Source organism: Penaeus vannamei, chromosome 1 (assembly GCF_042767895.1).
Source record: "Penaeus vannamei isolate JL-2024 chromosome 1, ASM4276789v1, whole genome shotgun sequence".
Classification (NCBI taxonomy): domain Eukaryota; kingdom Metazoa; phylum Arthropoda; class Malacostraca; order Decapoda; family Penaeidae; genus Penaeus; species Penaeus vannamei.
Window position 1 is genome coordinate 30,298,689 of NC_091549.1, and position 10,000 is coordinate 30,308,688.

Consider the following 10,000-nt stretch of genomic DNA (forward strand, 5'->3'; position numbering starts at 1 on the left):
AATAATTTGATTTATAGTCAAACGTAATTTTAATCGTTTCCCTACACTTTACTGATATTTTCTATTCACATACGCAAGGACTGAGTGTAATTTGTTCTGCAAATTTTCCTTTATTGAAGATTATTCCGTTTGGAAAATAACAATCTTAAGCTTCGAGGCTACTTTTGATAAATTATCTCTATATTAATCTCAATAATAATGCGTAGGCCCTGATAAGCGCATTGCACGCGTATTTGTGGTTGGTTGCTGGGGGTGAGGGAAATGATTAGGATGGAAGACGTAGCGTCGGTGTTTGTGAAGTGCTTGTAGTGTAATGCGTTTTAGTTTGTCAGTGAAAGCATTGAGTATATTTGCTTCGATGATGTTTTAGGGTAGCATGTTTCAGTCGCGTATGGTACGTGGGAAGGAGTGCCTGGTGTTGGTGTGGAATGTGACGAATTTACTGGTATGTTCTTACCTAGTTGTTTAAATACGGGAGAAGAGCTATGCTCAGGTGGTCCCGTCTGCTATATTTAAATTATCGTATAACTTTTTAAATTGATGCACAGTTTTGGCACACACTACTTGATTGGGGAGACTGTTCCACGATTCAATAATTCTGGGAAACTATATTTTTTGACTTTATCACCTCTTTTTACTGTCAACATTTTGTTGTGTCCTCTCGTTCTTCTTGTGTTCAGGATCAGAAAGTCATCCGTTTGTGAGTTCTGTGTGTTGCGTGTATGTGTTTTTCAGTATGTTGCATCAATGTAATTCATTATATGTTTGTGCATTTATCTGTTCAATTTTTTTTTCAAACGATCGATGTGAGGGAGATGAGGCGATAGTCGGGTCGGTTCGGTCGCTTATCTTGAAAAGGGGGTGATATTTGCACAAAGCCAATTAGCGGGTAGGATGCTTGAGGCGAGTGATTGAGAGAAGATGGATTGAAGGATGGGAGCAAGGACAGGGGCACAGGACTTGATGATCAAGGCAGGGATTTGGTATTGTCAAACGTTAAGTGATCCGCTTCCTTCATTTTTATTGTATTTCATTTAGAAATACGAATAGCGTCGCCAGCATTTATAACTGATACAGTGAAAATAAAGGTAGGATGTCATATATGTTACTTAGATAGTATGAATTTGTTAAATTACTGAACATAAGCAAGATTTATTGCAATATTTACCTTGTTTTGTTAATACAATAGGTTATCAAAATAGGGCATATAACGATATAAATGTTTGTTCTTATTAACAGCAATGTGGCTTGGAGCAAATCATAGACAAAATCGCAAAGAATAGTTATAGACTTTTTGTGAATAATTAATGGCTTTTAATGCTTTACACGAATTCAGTGGGGAAAAAGTTCTTGAAAAAGTTGGGATACCAAGGAAATAGCTCATTCCAATAATCTTCAATCACATCAGTACTCAACATATCACATTCCTTCTCAAAAAATATTGGACTTTGTTGTATATTATGAACCTACAAAGGAAATGCAACAGATGAAGAGTACTAAATTTTGCTAATCTGTTAATTGCTAGCAAACTTTACCTTGTACCATATGCCCAAGTGAAACATATTCTACCCGAATATTCAAAGTAGGGATCATCACTATTTGAAAACAAATTCAATGCGACACCAACAACAACTACAGCACAACACACAATGATAACCGTGCAATCGCTTGAGTGCGAAATTATAGTGAATGCCCATGCGATACTGGAATCTGCCCCATGTCGTAATAGTCCATAAATTATTGTTACGAGTGGTCGTAAGAATAGCCAGTCTCATATATTTACTCTGCCAACAGAAGGCAACAGCTGGCTCGGATTCGCCTTCTAACCGTCAGTGAATATGAACACGTGCTTTTGCTTGATAATGATGTTAAACCTGTATGATCTCGGTTTTTATGCGTAATGTGCGGTAACTCGGCGCCCGACGCATAAAAATTGAGATTTGAGATTAAACTGGATCCAGGGATTTCAGGCGGTTTCTTGTCCAAGAAGTATAATGACTATTATTTATTAGAAAAAAAGTATGAACAAATATGCTTTGAACTCATTTCCATTTCCATATTTTATCTATTACCCTGATATGTTTTTACTGACTGTTACACAATATGTGGTTGTAAATTCAGATCGGATATCAGCCTATAATAGTGACAGCGAAGATCACCCTACTAAACTCCTAGCACTTTGATACAGTTGTTTACAAGTATAATGGTCGCAACAAAACGCGATGTCATCGAAGTTCGTACTGACATACAAAGTTCTGAAGAATTTTCACACAGTCAGTAGAAAACAATTGAAGTACCAAATATATTGGTATGGTATTCAGTTACAAGCAAACCATTGTTGGAGCTCCAAATAAATAGAAAAGGTAACTGACTACTCAACTCATATTGTTTATACACACCACTTTGCTTCGCATGGATGTGGAAACTTTCAAATGTATTTCTCAGATTTAGTCTAAAAAAATGTTATTATTGCTCTTCATAATTATGAAGAGTTAAAGTTGCATGAGGTTTTCCATCTTATCGTATCCACCGTATCATAGACGTATAATAAATTCCCTACTTTCCTGGACCATCCCTAGCGGTGTGTGTGTGGGGGGGGGGGGCATACTCGCATATACTCGTGCGCGAATATGTACCTTTACAATAATTTACATGCATATACACGTGTAAACGAATGTATACACAATAAAACATTAATAAAAGAGGTATAAAACACGAAACAGCCGATTTTATATAACGGTCGTTTTATTGGGTCTGGATTTGCCCCTTTTCACGAGTCATTTGTTTGTTTGTTTCTGTTACTCGGAGACTAATAATCATAACCACCTAACAAAGTGCATTTGAAAGAGAAATAATAGTAGTTTCTACAGTAATGAAATGGTAAAGATCCATAAATGAAAAAAATACATGTTTAAAAATGAACAAATATCCCCCCCCCTTTTTAGCTACGGCTTTTCCTTGCCCCAGAATTTTTATCTGATTAGAATGTTGGATATATCTTTGGAAAGCTTGTGAAAATACGCAGACAACATAGCGGATTTTTCTATTTTGCTTATTTTTATAAGAATTTTTGGGAGTCGAAAAAAACGGTGAAAATTATTTTTCTTTACATTTTTTTCTGGGGAAGCTAAATCGAATTTCCAAAAAGGCTACTATGTTGTCGGGAATACATTGATGTTCATTCACATTTTTTTTTTTTTTTTCATGACATAATTTATAATCCTCTGAGACAAGGAATCGACCGTGCAGACAGGTGAAAAAATAATTGAAAACCCGGTTTCTTGCGGGGGCCATCGTCCACCATGTGGGAACCCTCATATATTTGTAAAATACATCAAATATCCAAAAATCAAGAAAATCCGTAAGACCGTTTTTTTTTAGAAATATTTACCAATTTTACCCCCCATAACCCCAATTCCGCCCCCAGCCCCCCGTTTAGGGACGGTCCCCGTAAAACTATATAATAAATACATTATTAAGCCATTAATGTAACATCATTCAACAATATAAAAGGCATCCACATTTCTTTATAGAAAATGTATTAGGTGAATAACTTCAGAAAATGAAACATTGAACCTGTAAATGATTTATCTAAAAAGTATACGACTATTCATAGTAATAGCGTTGCAGGGCTGAAGGCTTAAAGTCAGTCTATGGGACTATGAGAGTGCATACGCGGCGATAGGAGAAAGTGTCAAGTTGTAGTGATGCGATATACCCGCCATCCCGAGAGTGGACCAAAATACCATAGTCTCTCCTCTTCGCTGCTACGGGACAGGGTGATAGGAGATGGCGCCACCCGCGACGGACCTGCGCCTGGCTTTCTCCTTGGAATTGTGACGATAAAAAGCCTGCGAAGCCATTAATCAGGGTGGCCCCGATGATAAAGCATCTTAATCATGATGCCATGATTAAGTTGCTAGAAGTGTGCAATGAAATTTGGAAAAGCCAGACTTTTCCAAACTCATGGCACTTCGCCCATATCATTCCCATATTGAAAGGAGGGGGTAATCCCAAACATGCCATCTCCTACCGCCCAATTGCGTTGACAAGTTGCTTATGCAAGGTCATGGAACGAATTGTTAACAGTAGGCTATTGCATTTTTTAAATTCCAGGAATTTACTAGTTGACGAGCAGTGCGGTTTCCGTAAAGGACGCCCAACTCTCGATCAGCTAGTAAAATTGGCTAGCCATATTCAAGAGGCAATTGCCAAAAAGCATTTTTTGATTTCAGTATTTTTAGACATTGAAAAAGCCTACGACATGACATGGTGATATGGCCTACTCAGAAAACTTTATGCTTTCGGATTACGTGGAAACTTGCCTTGTTTTATTCAAAATTTCATTTCTGACAGAACTTTTGCTGTCAAATTGTTTTCTGACAGTGTCACTTACTCGGACATTTTTGTCCAGGCAAACGGGGTCCCACAAGGAAGTGTCTTGTCACCTACTATATTTTTGTGTATGATAAATGTCATCTTACCAGCTCCCCCTCGGAATCTTAAATACTCACTGTACGCTGATGATTGTGCATTATGGCATTCCAGCAGTAATGCAGAATTCTCAGCAAATCGCATCTAATTGGCACTGGATATGATTCATAACTGGGGCCTTCAGTGGGGTTTTAAGTTTTCCACAAGAAAGAGTATTGGGGTCATTTTTTCACGAAGGAGAATGCCTAACATCAGGCTAATTCTAGACCACCATATACCTATTCAAAATTCTGCTAGATTTCTTGGTCTACTTTTTGATTGTAGACTTAATTGGAAAGACCACATTGGTCAATTAAAGAATAAATGTCAAAAAGCACTACATTTATTAAAGTGTATTTCTGGAAATAAATGGGGAGCTGATAGAAAGTCTTTGCTAATGGTATATAAAGCCCTGATTAGGTCTAAAGTAGATTATGGGTCAATCGTGTATGGTTCGGCATCGGCCTCAACTTTGAAAGGTTTGAATGTTGTGCAGAATGCATGTGTGCGTAGTTGTCTTGGAGCCCTCAAATGCACAAGGATTGAGCGTCTTGAGGTGGAGTCAGGAGTACCTCCCCTCCGACTCAAACGCGGCCAGCTGGCGCTGACTTATGCCGCGAAGGTGGCTCGAGACCCGAGCCACCCCAACGGTAATGGAGCCATTAGGCCCTTTACCACAAGACTCCACGACCTCATCCTTAAAGTCGGTATAGATCTCTCTACCATCGATACCCTGGTTCATACAAATATAGCGCCATGGGAAACACCCAATTTTTCCATCATGGAAGATTGGCTTCCATCGACCAAGGCCATGGTGCCAGAGGTGGAGGTACGCCAGAGGTTCAGAGAGATCCTTATTAAACATCTACCTTTTTTTCATATATATACCGACGGCTCCAAGACCGAGCAAGTAGTGGGTGCAGGTGTATGGTCGAATGAATGTGAGTTGAGATTCAGACTGCCGAATCATACATCTATCTTTATTGCCGAACTTTTTGCTATTGATAAAGCCATAGATTTTGCACTATCGACGACCCACGATAGAATAGTCATTTTTTCTGACTCCTTAAGTTCACTTAAAGCCATTAAATCCTTAGAAACCACTCAAAATGAACTGCTGGGTAATATCATTCGTAAGCTACATAGTACCAACAAATCAATTAAGCTGATATGGGTGCCAGGCCACACTGGTATCCATGGCAATGAACAGGCTGACCGACCAGCCGGGTCAACTGGCGATCTGGACCTTAGCATAGTCCGGACAGATCTCAGGTGTTTTGTGTCTCTTATAAAAGCAAAAATCCATCTCCTGTGGCAAAGTGAGTGGACCGACCTGCATTTACACAATAAAATAAAACCCTCAATAGAACTGTGGGATACAGCCCACAGGAAAAATAAAAGGGAGGAGGTGGTGTTGGCCCGCCTAAGGGTCAACGCTACAAGAATAACACACCTCACTCCTTACATTGAGAAAAGATTTCCTCCACACTGCCCCCATTGTACATTACAACTAACCATAAGCCACATTCTAATAACCTGTCATGTATATAATAATAGTAGACCAAAAATAATAAACCATTTCAGAATAAACAACATACATTACAATTTATCAAATATATTATCAAATGACGAAAAAATAATAAGTAAAGTAATAGCTTTTCTAAGGGAGACAAAACTTTATGACCTTATTTAGATTGAAAGAATAAATAGGATCTATTGGCTTAATAACCTTGGCCACATGCCGCTGGTTGATAGCCAAGAAATCCAACAAAAGTAAAAAAAGTAAAAAGTAATCAGGGCACTCGTGATTGGAATGCTGTACTGTCCAGACCTCTCCCTAAGCACAGCAGCAATAAATTAAAAAGCCTAGTGCTACGTGAGCTACCTTGGTTTCCGAGGCCTCTCGTCACGCTTCGCATTATTGCTTCTGAGCCCTTAACGTAACTTGTAAAGTAAAACATCTGTCTTTACAGTTTGCAGCACATTGTGCTTTGACTGCACCTTTAGTGCCTTGTATTTTACAGGTCGCACGAGGAGTAGATAGTCTGTAGTCATAGGTAGCACCCCACCTCAGACCCGCAGCTCTCTTCTACACCAGGGTAGCCCTTACGGGCTTTGACCCCTGGGTAGTGAGGCCCAGTAGTCTGGGGCGTCCTTTGGGCGCACTTTTTCTCTCCCTGATTTCTCTTCTATCTTCATGTGACTTCCCTGAGCCTACCGGAGTTCCCTTGTGGGCTCCCGTATTCGCTTGGGGGGTGAGCATAGACTTACTGTCCTTCGCTTCGGCAAGTTCGGCGGTAGGAAAGTGTCCCCCCACATAACTCGATCCCTCTGTGGTACTGGAGAACGCAACCAGGCTGCCACTGGGGGGGTAGAGGACGTTTAACTGCTTCACTCTCTTAGCTATTGCTGTTAGGTTGATTACCAATAGTTAAGGGGTTTATTGGTCCCTTCAGGACAACGGGCAAGGGCCCAAGGGTCGGACTTGGTCCGATGCCCGTGATGACTGGCTACCCCTTCTTCTCCTCGAGGAGGAGGGGCGACCCATGACCGTTCTAAGACCACGACCACGGCTACGAATAATGGAACCCCAACTAATGACCGACGAGAACGACTTGCTATCCCTCCAGAGAATGCAAGGTATTTGGCTGTCAGATGCGTGAATGAAAATCAGTCGCTTCTGAACGTTAACCCCTTCATCATCAAGAAGGTCCTTGATGGTCAAGTAGATGGCGACTTTGATTTTGTCAAGAAATTGCGAGATGGCAGCCTCCTTGTTAAAGTGCAATTTAAATCCCAGGTTAACGACTTGCTTAAACTGATGCAGCTTCATGATTTGAAGGTTAGAGTAACTATTCCTGTTGGCCCAAATACCTGTAAGGGAGTAATCTTTCATAGGGATTTGAGAACGATGGATGAGAGCGAAATTCTTGAAAACATGAAGGACCAAGGCGTAATGGACGGGAATTGCATGACCAAGAAAGACGAGAATGTGCGAACGAAAACCGGATTGTTTTTTTGACCTTTGCTTTGAGTAAAATTCCTGAGTATGTCTATGTTGGATATGAACGTGTCCAAGTAAGACCTTATATTCAAAAACCTATGCGTTGTAATAGATGCCAAAAATTTGGACACAACTCATTACGCTGCATTGATAAGGATACAGATAAATTTACTTGCGGTAAATGTGCTGGAGCTCATGACACCACTACATGTACTGGAAACCCTTCCAAGTGTGCTAACTGTGGAGGTCCCCATTAGTCAGGTTCTGCCGAGTTCAGCAGCCTGAAGAAGGAGACTGAGATATTAGCATACATGAGAGGCCATGATGTTAGTTACCGTGAAGCCAAGAGGAAAGTTGAAGGCTTGACCAACAAGCCCAATACTTCCTACACTTCAGTAGCAACTAACAACACTCCCAGTGGAAGCAGTGTCAGTCAGGATCTTGCGGCTAAGGACAAAGAAATTGCTGAACTTAAGGAAACGGTAAAAGAATTACCGAGTCAGATTGTTGAATTAAACAAAACAATTAAACAAATTGCTGAATCAACCCAGCAAAAGCAGCAACGTAAGGAGGATGATACCAAATCACAATCTGGATTACACCTTCCCGTCCAGGCGACTCCTGTGAGGACTTCGTCTGGTTTTTGGTCTGCTCCTCGGAGCAGATCATCTTCAACCGGGCGTCTCCCTCGCAGAGAGGCGCAGGACATGGAGGCTATTGTCTCCAAATCTTCCCGCGAGAGGTCCCCGGGAAGCTCGGGAGAGGAGGCGCCTCCCTCCCAGAAAATAAGTTAAAAAAGGCGGACAAGGCACTTCTAAACCCCATAAAACGTAATCTTCGCGTTGACCATTATACAATGGAACTGTCGAAGTCTTAGAACTAGAGTAAATGACCTCAGATTATTAGCCTCGTCTTATGCTCCCGATATTATCGTCCTACAAGAAACCCATTTAAACCACCTTATTTCCGATGATTTAGTTTCGTTGAGATACTACCATCTATGTCGGAAGGATCGAGAGGGTAGGGGTGGAGGCAGAGTCGCCATGTACATCCACCAAAACCTCCCTTTTTACAGAAGTGACTATAGATTCTACTTTAGAGATAGTTGCATGCAAAGTAAAAGTCAATAGCACGTATCTGGCTATATGTTCAGTTTATTGTCCACCTGACAATGTGGTAATTTATGATGAGCTCTTTGCTCTTCAGGATAGTCTGCCACAGAATAAAGTAATTTTAGGTGATTTTAATGCTCATCATACATTATGGGGTTCCCTTCGGGTGGATGGTAGAGGTGAGCAATTAGTTAAGCTTGTTAACGATTCAGATTTAATCCTTCTGAACCATGGTAGTCCAACGCGAGTGGACGATGTAGTGTGATCCGTCTAACCCAGGGGTCCCGTCCCAGTTCATCAAGGCACTCTTAGAATTCTGCCCTCCCTTGATGCTGGCGGGGGATACAGGCGCAAATAGACCTGGTTAACCCCTGTCAATTCAATCCCCTCAAGTGGTAGCGTGGGGGGAAACTGAATCATTAATAGGGTTGTTCCAGTGTGAATACCACTTTCTGACGTTCAGCCTAACCATATGGTAAAATACATACTAAAAAGTAATGTAAGAAAAATACAAAAGTAAAAGAATGTGCTAAAGGCACCTAAAATCACGGACTGTCGTATGCAAAAACTAAAAGGGAAGACCCAGAGTGGAGAGCCTGGCTGAAGGCCTTACCATAAAAAGGAAAACTAAAACTAAAAGATCACTCAGACTTCCTACTTTGAAAAGTTAAGTTACAAATTAAACAAAGAGAAAAATACCAGCCAAGTTCATTTAAAAGTAAATAAATAAATAAAAATATGTTCTAATTATTCAATAAAAATGTTCTTCAGAGAAAGAATGTCAGGATCTCAGTACTTAACTTATTATCTTCCGTGATTGTCTCTGTGTTCAACAAATATGGCGACACTGCCGGTGGTTTAAAGCTTCGGAGGGTAACGAAACACATTCGTTGTCTCGACTCGTACTGTTTATTTCTTACTTTTTCAATGCCCCGGTGACGTCAGAGGCCAACCATTTTTACAAAATATATTCTCATAATAAATGAACTAAAACTGTGCATAAAAATGAGCAAAAATAAAACTAAAAGTAGAAAATAGAAATCACAAGAAAATAAAATACAATAACTAAAATAAACGAATAAACACTGTATGTAAAAATGCTTCCCCTACAACTTAAAATGAAAACTAAGTAAAAACGAGACCTTAAAACTTTACTGAATATAAAAAAAAAAAAACTAAAATGAATAAAAGCTAAAGATAAAAGGGTCATAAAAATGTCTCGTTAAATCATAAATAAAAATGTTAAAAGAAAACACACAATAAAAAGGGGAAACTAAAATAAAACAATAAAAGTCAATAAAAACGAGAAAAAACAACCAAACAACTGAGGCGAGACACATAAATAATCCTCCCTAGCGCATCGAAGTAACAGCAATCCTTGATCCAGCATGGCACATAGCCTGGGCGTACT